The sequence below is a fragment of the Mus musculus genome, chromosome 4 (genome assembly GCF_000001635.26).
Source record: "Mus musculus strain C57BL/6J chromosome 4, GRCm38.p6 C57BL/6J".
Taxonomy (NCBI): domain Eukaryota; kingdom Metazoa; phylum Chordata; class Mammalia; order Rodentia; family Muridae; genus Mus; species Mus musculus.
Genome location: NC_000070.6, coordinates 95,139,341 through 95,152,234, shown reverse-complemented (window position 1 = coordinate 95,152,234; position 12,894 = coordinate 95,139,341). Strand labels below are relative to the sequence as shown.

At 43.8% G+C, this 12,894-nt stretch overlaps 1 long non-coding RNA gene across 41 annotated transcripts in view; it reads right to left on the bottom strand.

The window, feature by feature from the left end:
• Junos overlaps positions 1 to 12,894 on the bottom strand; it is a 116,720-nt gene that overhangs the window by 16,802 nt on the left and 87,024 nt on the right. For 27 of the 41 annotated variants that reach the window (XR_867920.3, XR_003955075.1, XR_867924.3 and 24 more), the window contains one exon: positions 5,035 to 5,130. This is a non-coding gene — a long non-coding RNA (jun proto-oncogene, opposite strand). Of the gene's footprint in view, positions 1 to 1,959; positions 2,116 to 4,201; positions 4,750 to 5,034; positions 5,131 to 5,745; positions 8,171 to 8,744; positions 9,285 to 9,437; positions 11,929 to 12,894 lie in introns of those variants that run through there. The other 14 variants (XR_003955076.1, XR_003955077.1, XR_003955071.1 and 11 more) reach the window with 6 other exon arrangements.

Below are 12,894 nucleotides of genomic sequence, written 5' to 3'. Positions count from 1 at the left end.
TAGGCACTGTATGTCACAAACCACAGCAGCAGTGCCTACAAGCCATTGCCCTGTCCTGTTTTGCACCTGGAGATGACTCAAGTGGGGGATGGGCTGGAGAAGGACAAAGGAGCAGCAGCCAGATCTCAGGAGAGAACAGTGACAGTGCTTCTGGGCCTGCTTTAACCCCTCAGGTTTGATTTTCTTCATCTGTAACTCATGTGTACATCCGACACGCACTCACACACTCGCCATGAGCCGAAACCTTCGTAACTAAGACAATGTAGAAGGGAACCTCTTTGGATGCATGAGATAGTCTTCACTATGTCTGCAGCGGCTGTTCCCATTCTGTGAGGGGAAGTCCTCACCCGGAAAACCTTGTTCACACTGGCCCAGGGCCCAGGGCGTGAGTGCCATAGATGCTGGCTCTCTCCCTCTCCATTTCCCTTGTTGATTTTCCAATATGACTGTTATTGGCTCACAGAAAGACATGCTGTTCAGTATGGCTTGTCAGATATTGGGGCTTATGCACCACCTTAGTTTTTAAGGTTTTTGAGCAGGCTCTGAGGGCAAAGTCCAAGATCTAAGATGCTTAACAACAAGAGCTCAAAGGTAGATACATATGTATCTTATGTATCTCCTCCCTTATACCCCAATGCCACTTTGGAGAAGCAGTGGTCCTCAACCTTCCTAATGCTGTGAACCTTTCATATAGTTCCTCATGTTGTGATATCCAACCATAAGATTATTTTTGATGCTATTTCATAACTATATTTTTGCTAGTGTTAAGAATCACAACATAAATATCTGTGTTTTCCAATGGTCTTAGGAGACTCCCGTGTAAAAGTTGTTAGACCCCCAAAGGGTCCACGACCTATGGGTTGAGAATCACTGGCCAAGATTGCTGCCTAATTGGCCTCCTAGCCTCAAGCTTCATCCTGCTAAACCATCACCACACAACTGTCCATAGGACCTGTGCCATAGACAGTTCTAATCATGACATGTCTCTCTTCTGCACTCCCCACTACTTCTAGGTCAGGTTCACAGACCACGACCCACAATCCTCTAGTACCTGATTCCCTCACCTGCACTGTGCCTTATTTCTACACAACCTGAACAAACTGAATGTTCTCACCACATAACCCTGTTCTCCAAAGGGAGACACATTGGGCTGTGCTATCTTGTGTCCTCCCTCTCAATGGAATTTGAATCCTAACTCTATCAACTAGTTTAATGGACATCTTTCCCTCAGAGGCCAGCAAAGGTGCCATCTCCTCTCCAGAGGATCTCCCTCCATGCTCTGTCCTCTCAGAGCTCTATGTGTAGGCGTCTCTACTATAACATTCTTAACCTAGAGTCAGGAGCATCATGCATGGTGAACTACATCTTTTTGATGACTAGTCTCTATGTAAAATTGAGCATTTCCTTCCTGTTTGCAGCAGGCTCAGCTCACATGAATTAGGTCGCTAGTACCTAAGATTTAGCACTAGTTGAAATTACATTCATTTATAGTTAGAGCAGATTGCCTTAAAAGAAACATATTTTTGCCTATATCTGAAAAATGGTAACAGTTAACAGCCTTGCAATTCTGGCTGTTTAACTTGTAAACGGAGTCCATAAATTGTTATTTGCCTATTTTATCTACCTATTTTCCTAGCTTCTGGAAATGAATCAGCTTCCTCTGTCACTGTATTTGTTTTGTGCATTTTAAAATGTTATTCTGGACATTTTGGTACATGGGCTACACTAGACTAGCCAAATGTTTCTTATATGAATGGTGATCAGTACCCACCACTTTAGTTGTGGGTTCATTTTAGACAGCTCTCACCGTAGAAGTTGTTATCTTGAAAAAGACAAAGAGGTGTTTGTATTACCTACTCAAACATTTGGCTTAAACCAAATATGTATTTTTGTTTGTTTTTAGACAGGGTCCCAGAACATTGTTCAAAATAGACTCAAATTCAAATCCTCCTGCCTTACCTCTCCAGGGGAGAGAGAAATGATTTAAACAACAACAATAACAACAACAACAGCAACAGGTAGTCCTGGAAGGAGTTGACTTCCATTCAGAAGATCTGTTCCTCCCCTTCTGTGAGTGTTCTCCTCACTGAAGAGGCACCATGACCATGGCAACTCCTATAAATGAAAGCATTTAGTTGGGGTTGGCTTACAACTTCAGAGGTTTAGTCCATTGTCAATGTATTGGCTAGTTTTGTGTCAACTTGACACAGCTGGAGTTATCACAGAGAAAGGAGCTTCAGTTGAGGAAATGCCCCCATGAGATCCAACTGTAAGACATTTTCTCAATTAGTGATCAAGGGGGAAAGGCCCCTTGTGGGTGGGACCATCTCTGGGCTGGTAGTCTTGGTTCTATAAGAGAGCAGGCTGAGCAAGCCAGGTTAGGCAAGCCAGTAAAGAACATCCCTCCATGACCTCTGCATCATCTCCTGCTCCCTGACCTGCTTGAGTTCCAGTCCTGACTTCGTTTGGTGATGAACAGCAGCCTGAAAGTGTAAGCCGAATAAACCCTTTCCTCCCCAACTTGCTTCTTGGTCATGATGTTTGTGCAGGAATAGAAACCCTGACTAAGACAGTCAACATGGCATGCTGGTGTGCTGGCAGACATGGTGTTAGACAGGAACCAAGATTTCTATATCTAGATGGGCAGATAAATAAGAGAGAGAGGGAGAGAGAGAGAGAGAGAGAGAGAGAGAGAGAGAGAGAGAGAGAGAGAGACTGGGCCTAGCTTGAGCATTTGTGGCACACCTCTTCCAACAAGATTATACTTCCTCCTCTTACAAGGCCATACCACCTAATAGTGCCACTCACTATGAGCCTATTGGGGCCATTTTCATTCAAACTACCCCAGTTTCATACCATCTGGTAGGTTCTTTCTGGTATTATTATTGTTGTTGTTAATTATTTTGTTGACTCTTCTCTCAAAAGAAGGTAAGTTCCATTAAGGTGGGGATCTTTTTATTTATTTCTGTCATCAGCTCCCAGATTACTGATTCAGAGCAACAAGTGGCAAAGCCCAGGCAATTAGCATCAGTCCTTACCCTGCAGAAAGTATGAGGGTTGAAGGTCTGCCGGGGCAACTTTACATAATTGTGAGTGAGCGTGGAAAGAAGCCCAGCTTGTCTGCACTGGGTGTGGATGGAAGCTTTTGGAGCTTTGGCCTGGAAGTTTGATCTGAGTTCTTATTCTGTGAACTCTGGGTAGAAAGAGCTGAGTTAAGACTGGGCAACAGAATTGACAATCAGTGGAAATAGTACAAACATGTTTTATCTTTGGGGAATCTCTCTCTTTGGAAATATAAGATGAGGACCTAGTACAGAGGCTTTTAGTCACTGTATTGAAGGGAAATTGTGGTTAGCAGATTGCTGGTGCAATCTAGTAAGTGCTGAGAGACTTAGAAAAGGGACCTTCTGTGGCCTCCCTGTCCTTGGCACACCAAGTTGTCTGATGGTCACTTCCTACAGTGACCATTACAATCACTTATGGAGGAAGGGAGTACCGATGGGCTTGACCATGATTGATAGCCAAATAAAGGGTCCCAACCTCTGGGACCCCATGGCAAAGAAGAACAATGAAATACAAATAGCGTACCAAAGACTGAGGGGCTGCAGAAGGTCCCTTTCCCAAGTCTCTCAGCATTTACCAGTTGGAAACTATATTACCAGCTTTCCCCCTAAACCCTGTCTTTTCACAGGAATTGAAGTTTCCAGAAGGGCTTTGCCCTGCCCATTGTAATACTGCCAGCACATAGTAAGTGCTCCAGTGTCAGCTCAGGGAATACTTGTGTCCCAAGAAAGCACATAAAAACATGGATATCCGGGCCAGGAAAAGGGAGGCGAAGCCATCTTCCAGGAAGAAGAGGCACTGATCAGGAGCATACTATGGCAAAGGCTAAATCTCCTTCAACATTTTTTTCCTTTCAGGACTTCCTCTCAATCCAATAAAGCCATACCTGTTTTATGAATAAAGAAACAAATCTCAGTGAAGGGGTGTGATTTGATAAAGCCCATTCCATTTGTAAACAGAAGGCTTGTGCTCACATCTTCTAAGGGAAAAGAAGATGTCTGTGCCATCTCCACATACTATTATGCTTCTTGCCAGTGCACTAAAGGACTCCCCATGCTCAAGGTGACCTATTAGCCCTCCCGTTTCTAAGGGGCAGGGAAGCCATTCTAGAAAAACAGGATGGCAGTTACATCATTACCTCAACCACCAGGGCAGCAGCATTCCTAGAGTAATGGAGGTTTTCAAGTGCTTATGATAGCTGGGTACCTTTCATTCATTCTTCACAGCCAATCGGTGATTTGGCTTCCATTACCATTCCCAACTTATGTAAAAAAGAAACTGAAAAGAATGTTGCATAACTTTCTTAGGTCACACTGACAAAAGTGAAAATACCATGCTTCAGTCCCACTCTCCCTGATCTCACAGCCTTAACTGTATGGTCGTCTGCCTCAACAGACCACATCCACACCTGATCCAACTCTGGGAGATGATAGTAACTCCATAGTTTAGCCTTCTTCATTGTCTACTAGGAGTGTTCAACTCATGGTCCATGAGCCACACATAGCTGAAGGTAGTTATGAATATAGTCTAATACAATTGTAAACTTACTTAAAACACCATTTTGTTTTGTTTTGTTTTGTTTTGTTTTTGTAATTTTCTTTTGAAACTGTTCTACCATTCTCAAATATGAGCTTTGCATGGAAGAACATCATGATGTGATTTCAAAAAGTTCGAAATGCATGTTAGATACTTTTGAGGGCTAAGGGAGAAAGGACTAAAATCTCTATCTTCAATGAGTCACTTACCCAGAAAGGAAGGTGATGAGAACTAAAATATCAGTTTCAGTAGATGGTTGCTAAGGTGAGCACATCTGACCAGTTTTGAGACTGTGGAAAGAATGTTATTTCAAGAAAAGCCCTACTGTATCCCAGCATAGCAATAGGTTATAGGATAAAGACAGGGCAAATCAAAAGATAATTGGGGCCTGGAACCTGGAAAATTTTGAGTACTATATTAAACTTTTACACTCACCATTTATTAGGCTGATCGATCATAGGTTGGTGAAGAAGGAGGCAGCGAAGTCCGATAACACTTTTAGAATGGTAATGAAATCCTCGTATGGACAAGCTAGAGAAGGAAAGGAAGACAGGTGGATCACTTGGCACTTGTTGTATAATCAATCACCACATAACTCAGGCCTAGAACAAAAGCCAGTTTGTTACTGCCCATAAATCTATAAGTCTGTGGGTGGCTCTGCAGCCAAACAGTGTTTTGCTCACCCATAGGTTTGACCTCTCCACTGAGACTGTGGGAATGAGTGGGTCATATGTCTCTTATTATTGATTTTTTTCCCCACTCAGAGCTACCAAGATCAGCAAGACAGAACTAGTTCTGGTACAGAGGTGTTTCTTAACTTTCTGCTTCATGTTTTCTAGTATCTCACTGGCCAAACCCAGTTTCCAAGGGCAGAGCAACAGACAGACCTATCTCCAGCTGGTGAGAACAGCAAAGTCATAGTCATATACCAAAGTGGACGCATCGGGATGAATTTGGTGCTTGTACCTAGGAGGTAGTTTTTATAAGGAGCTCACCCAAAAAAAAAAAAAAAAAAGTTGTTGCTTAAATTAAGGACAGCATAATAGATGGAAAGAGGATCAAGATATATTTGAGGCACGTTCTGAAGATTGTTGGGAGGGAGAGGAAAGAAATCTGGATACTTCATGGGTTTTTGGCCAGACTTACTAGGCAGATGTTTCCTTGTACCCGTGAAGGGAACTGATAGGAGAAGCAGGTTGGAGTGGTAAACACATTCCAGTTCAGACTAATTCTTCTGGGCTCCAGCGACTTTGCCACCTTTCTCACTTGGAGAAATGGTCTTTTTCTCATCCCGCTCTCCACTCTGACTTGATGGACCTGGTGGACAGGGTGATTTCTAGTGTAATTCTGCTTTCTCGGCCATGGTGGTGGTCCAGTGTGAAGAGCTACTCCAAAATGGACTAGTGAGAATGTCCGTCCCTATGCAGCCTGTCAGCCTGGTCCACCACTAACAGTTTTGCGGGTCATGTTTCTGGGTCAACCTATATGGCAGAGTGTCCTATACTCCTGTAGAATTCTAGATACCCAGAATGCAGTACCTTTTAAAAATTCCACAGAGGTATGACTGGTCCAAGTACAGTCTTAGATGTATGTTCAGTATGCTAGCCTCTCCTAGGGATAATACTATTAAAGCATATCAGGAAGAGAATTTTCACAGTTTAGAAACTATAGTTTAAGACTGTAGAGTCTTAAAAACTCTATAGATGGGAGTCTGTAGATGTCTACATTTAGGTCTTAGGGAGGAATCGGGTGCATCGATAAACAGGGAGAGTAGATGATGGAGTCCCCAAAATAAAAGCTTCTCTTTCAACCGCCTATTCTTTTCTTGGGGCTTGAAAGTTGCATATCTCTTTTAATATTGAGACACTCTTACATGCTTCTGAATTAAATTCCCCTTTGGAGCTTAGCAAGTTCAAGTTGTGAACAATCCAGTCTTTAACTATAAAAGAAAAATGTTTCGGTGCCCATGTTTGGAAAGAAGGGAAAGGCATTAAGGGTAGAGCCAAAAGTAGATTAAAAGAGCTCAGTCATCAGTTGGACAAGTCCTATGGGCGAGGCATCCTAGCAGAAGGCCCAGGCCTCAGACACTGGGAGGGATGATGGTGCCTTTGGTTGACAATCAATAACTCTTTGAGGTAGAAGAAGGGAAAATGAATTCCTCAGTATTTAAGCAACTATTGAACATTATTCACTGGACACCACAGAGGATGCAAATATGGATGGCATCTAGGCATTGGTGACTGATATACTCAGAAGTCAGCTCCCACTTGGGGCTAGGAACTACATACAGCGCTGAGCAAACATCCAGGTAGTGGGGTACAGTGAACAACTGGAAGGAAGTCCACGCTCACACTTCAGTTGATAGAGCCGGTTCATCCACATTGTTTTGGGAGGAAGTACTTGAAGTCTCTTTCCACAATTATTGTCCTTCATAAACGGGCCTAAGAGCACCGTGATTCTTTGGCTTGTGTTGCTGAGAGACAGACAGGTAAGAACATAGTTCTAGGAGTTCGTGGAGGTTATCCTAGCTTTCTGCCTATAGAATCAGGTAACTGGTATATGACCTTGACCTTTGCCTATATAATCAGGTAACTGGTATATGACCTTGACCTTTGCCTATATAATCAGGTAACTGGTATATGACCTTGACCTTTGCCTATATAATCAGGTAACTGGTATATGACCTTGACCTTGAAAGAGTTATTTAGCTCACATAGTCTTTATTCTTTTGCTACACATTAAAGACACCGATGCTCACCCCCATGCTAAGGATGGATTAAAAAAAATCAAAAACAGTGTGTATAGGAGAGCAGTCACAGGGCCCCAGAAAGCTGCTTGACACCCAGGTACCCAACACTGAACTGGAAGAGCACTACCAATTGAGTCCTGATAGAGGTGTCCTAGCAGAAAGAGTTCTTTGAGGTTGTCTGAATCTGTCCCCTGCACTTCCAGCATCCTGAATGGCAGCAAAGGGCTTCACTTCCTCTGATGTTCTTGGCAGCTTCCACTCTGCACCTCACAGCCAGAGGCTTACAGTATTATTTGTGGTGTGAGTTACAAGCAAGGGCAAAACCCCTAGCAAGCAGGGGAGGAGGGAGAAAACATTGTAAAAGTTGAGAAAATTTTGTTGCCTTCTTAAGTGATGGCAATTTGCTGAACACCTGAACTCTGCTGGATGTTTGAGGTCTGACTATGGCTTTGTGCTCCAGGGCTCATGGCCCAGGGTCACGTGGAGGGGACTTTTCTTACATTAAGGAAAAAAAAAATCACTTTTCACGATACTAATGAGTGACTTTGCTGCATCAATGGTAACATTGTTAGAGGTTTGGAGAGAAAGTTTGGGGGTTTGGGGTGGTTTTATTCTGAGGATTGCTACATAAAGCATCTCACAGTCATTAAACAGATTCCAAGGCCAGCAAACTGAACACTTTGGGGCCTTTAAGAGCTTAGCATCCAACCATCTTCTCCTTGATGTTAAAACACAAAGATGAGAGAAATTACAAAGCATGGCCAACACAATGCAATATGTCCTGATAGGATAAAAGCCAGACTTAGACCACAGGCCTCTGGACTATGAAGAACTCTCCAGCAGCCTTTAAGGTAACTCAGAGGTGACATTTCACCTAAAAAAAAAAAAAAAAAAAAAAAAAAAAGCAATGACTGGACTCCCCTGTGTTGACACTTTTGCGGCAGTAACTTTGAAAGCTGCCTTTTATAGCCCTGGCTTGAGAAGGGCAAACACTGTTATCGGTAAAACAACACAGGTGGCTCACAGAACTGGAGCCAGGTAGAGCCAAGCAGGAAGCAAGACCCTTCGCACAGACAGACATGACTCAGTCACCTGTCTGCAATCAAAAGGGTGCCAAGCCTCAGAGAGCAGCACTAGAGGCTATCGTACTGGTGACAGCCTTGACTCTGGGGCCAGGTAAAATGGGTTTCGTTCCAGTGACTACTCATCTGCCTTGACAAGCTCCCCAACAAAGCTTCAAGCCCTCATCTATATACCAGTGATAATGATAGGTCTGTTGCAGGAGTTACATCTCAGAAGCTCAGTTGCCACCATGCAGTTTGGGGGCTGTCACCAAAAGTCATACTGGGAAGTAGGGCCTGGGTATTAGGATACTGTTGTTGATTCTGGACCTCACCCAGCACTTCCTCTCTCCTCCCGGATCTTCTTCAGTGCAGGATTTGGCCTCAAGGTCTGAAGCTTCAGGATTCTCCTAACAGAATCCCAGGGCAGAGCATGTGAGAGATAAGAGGCAACCAGAAGGATAATAGCTTATGTTAATGCTGGTATTCAGAGTTTGAAAGCTTTGGGTCACGTGGTCACACACCTACTCAGACATTCATTTCTCATTGAACTGATGAGTCTCAGTTTTCCTTTCTTCTGCTCTCTGCCTGCAGGTACAGGAAGAGACAAAGCGACTGGAATCACTGTTGTCTGCACGAAACTTCTATACACAGGGAGCCAGTTCTTCCCTTGTTTTTCTCTTTTCTTCATTAACAGTGGAATTAGTGGCAGGCAGGCAGCTCTTTTTGAATCTATGTAAAAAGATGTTGTACTTTGAAGAAACATCCCCCAGAAATCTGGAGATTAGAAAACGGGGTATCCCAGAGACACTCTGGAAGAACATGGAAGGAAAATAGTCTCTTAAGACCTACCGTTGCCGGGCGGTGGTGGCGCTCGCCTTTAATCCCAGCACTCGGGAGGCAGAGACAGGCGGATTTCTGAGTTCGAGGCCAGCCTGGTCTACAGAGTGAGTTCCAGGACAGCCAGGGCTACACAGAGAAACCCTGTCTCGGAAAAAAAAAAGAACAAACAAACAAACAAGACCTACCGTCCTCTAGACATTGCGACCATCACGGTGTGTGAATGGCCATGGAGGAGGGTGACAGCTCTCAGTCTGTTGAGCACTCTCAGTACAATGTGTATGTTCTTGGCTTTTTGCATTTATTAACCCTGCTTTAAAGATGAGGAAACAAAAGCACTGTGAAATGAGACAAGTCTCCAAGACCACCTGAACTTCAACTAGGTACAAATGACAGCAGTCAGTGTCAGGGCCATATCTGTCCTGCCTCCTCATTGCGGGTGGTGGTGGAGGCTCATGGGGGCTGGAAGATTAGGTTCCCCACACAGGGTCACTCAGAGGGAATTGCCTGTCACTGACTGGTTTCCTTTCTCTTTTTTCAAAAGTACTTCTTGGGACTGGAGGTGTAGCTCCATTGGTAGAGTGTTTGTCTAGTATGAATAAAGCCTTGTGTTTTGTTCACAGCATCATATAAACCAAGACTTGATGGTGCATGCCTGTGATCCCAAGCACTCAGCAGAGAGAGGCAGGAGAAGCCAAACTTTAAGGTCATCCTTGGCTACTTACGGAGTTGAAGGCCAGTCTGGACTACTTGATGTTTTGTCTTTGACTATCATTTTGACTTATGCATAAATGACTGAACTGATGACTAAATCTTTTCCCCATTATTGTCTTACTTCAGCTCTATTTCCACCCTTAGGATTAGAGATATCTGCTGGGTTGCTCATAAAGAGACCTCAGAGACCTCCAAGACTCATCCTGCCAATTTCCTCAGCTCTGTTCCACTTCAGGAAAAGGAAATCCAGGTCCTGCACAGAGCAAGCACACTGTCAGTTTAGTTACTTAACATGTGTGTGCCTAATGGCACAACTGAAGCTCATGTTGGTTCCACGGGCAACTATTGTTATGTTGCTATCTACTAATATGCTAATGTCCAATTTCCCAGCACAGGAATGAGGGGCTATGGGCTAGTTCTGCTTTTTTAAGATTATTGCAGTCAAGCCAGAAGTTTATCCAGATGAGCAGAACTGGAGCATGGTCCTGCTTACAAAGCAGAAGAACCTGAATTCTTCTCAATTCTCCTCAAGTGAGGAGGGCCTAGGCCCCATTCATCCCTCTGTCTCTAATATGCTGACACAAAACAGGTCTCTGCGCAACATCAGTTGAATGAACTAATAGAAGACTTTGTCATCTGCATCCATCCCTCAAGATCCCAGAAGAAAACAAGAAGTATTTGGTCAGAGTTCAGTCCAGTTCAATTCTCTGGCAATATGTGACCAAGTCAGGTGTTTTCAGACATGTTGCAATGACCTTTCTGCTACACTCTGTAACACAGGCTGTTCTGGCTCAGGTTGGTGACAGTGCACTTCTGTGATTGCCTCGCCCTTTCCCATGGGCCATTGAGCCAATCCATTATGAGTTTCCCACACTGAGTCACAGCTTAGATGAACTTCAGACCTCGGGAGAGAGAGGAGAGATGTCCTGTTGGGTAGGTGTGCCCAGGGATCCTTTAGGTCAGCAAAAATGTGCCAGGGAAATCCCTTGGGGGTTAGAGGTGGTGAACTGGGGCAAGTATCAGTGATTCACAATGGATCCTCCTCTTCTCACACAAGAATCTCCAAGACCAAAGATTGTCCAGATCCAGGCATTGTACATCTAACACATTGAACATCTAAAATAGAAGTGCCCCATCTCCATGTCCAGTGTCAACACCTTAATTGTGGTTTTCGATCATCTTTTTTCTTGACTGGCTTTCTAGCCTTTCCTCTTTGAATCTTCTTTGTAAGAGTAGAGATGGCAACGTGGCTCAGTGGTTAAGAACCCTTTCTGTACCCACATTTGGCAGCTTATAACTGCCTGTAACTCCTGTTCCAGGGAATCTATGCCATTTTCTGAATTCTATAAGTGCTACACATAAGTAGCGCATATACAGACAAGCAGGCACACAGACATACATACATATTAATTAATTAATTTTTAAAAAGAATGTTCAGTAGCTGACAGACATATCTGCTCTTTTAACAATTCCTCTCAGGGGAAACTAACCAAAATCCTGAGAAAATGATATGATTTAAATACCTTCTACTGAATCCCAACCCTTAAAGGATTTATTCCACCTTCCAAAGTTATCATACTAAGGACGAAGTATGAAACACTTGATTTCAGAGACAAAGCCACCTTCAAATCATAACCGGGGAAAGTGGTCCACGGTCTCTCATCATAGAAAGCTCATCATTATCATGAAGTTTAGTTTTCCCATTCATACAAAAGCCCAGCAGGAAACGATCCGAGACTGAAACAGCCATCAATGGTGGCAGAGCCCAGGTTCCTTTTGATGTGTTGCTCTGTAGTCTTCAACATGTTTCAACACCTTGGTCCTTCAGAAGTAAGGAGGGAGAACAGAAAGAAAAGCAAGGAAGAAGACTTCTCAGGGGGGTGGGGAGATGGATCAACAGGGAAAGAGTAGGCACTACTCTTGCAGAAGACCCAAGTTCAGTTCCCTGCACATGCACCAGGCTGCTCACTTCTATCAGACCTTTAACTCAAATGCTAGGGGATCCAATGCTTTCTTCTGGCCTCTATGGGCACTTCCACTCAAGAGTACACACACACACACACACACACACACACACACACACACACACGCACACACACACACACAATTTAAAATAGAACACTGATCCGAATGTATACAGGTGATACTTCGGTTCCTTCCCTATCACGAAGATAAAACTCTGACCAAAAGCAACTTAGTGAGAAGAAGCTTTGTTTGGCTCACACTTCTCAGATCACAATCCATCTCTGAGGAAAGTCGGAGCAGAAGCTCAAGCAGAAACCATGAAGAGACACTGCTTACTTGTTTGCAGTCCCTCTGGCTTATATAATCCGGGATAACCTGCACAGGGAATGGCACTGGCCACAATGGTCTGATTCCTCCTATATCTATTAGCAATCAAGAAATACCTCCCAAGGACCAGTCTGATGGAGACAATGCCATATCCCAATTTCCCTCTTCCCAGGTGACTCTAGTTTGTGGCAAGTTGACAATAAAAACTAACCAGTGTAGACCACTTCTGCTTATGTCCCTTGGACAAGAACTTGGTTATAGCAACATCCAGTTCTACTGAAGCCAGGCATTGCAGCTTATTTCCCACACCAACTGACAGTGGGAAATCAGGGATGTTGTTGTTAAAGAGACCATAGACTTAAATGCTCACTTTCAGAATACGGATTCGTGATTGGCCAAGTCTTCCAACATACTCTTGGACCTGACATGGAGACTATCAATAGATGTTGAGGCAAACAAGTAGCTAGCTATTCATTAAAGAACCAACTTTTAAAACCAGATCACCAAAGGCCTTGTCTCGGGAAAGGCCCATCTTGGACCTGTTAGGGTTCGGCAAAGTCTGCGCCACTGTAATCCAATTCTATAATAGCTAGCTGGTACAAAAACTAACTAACATTGATCTCACCAGGATGCAGGGTC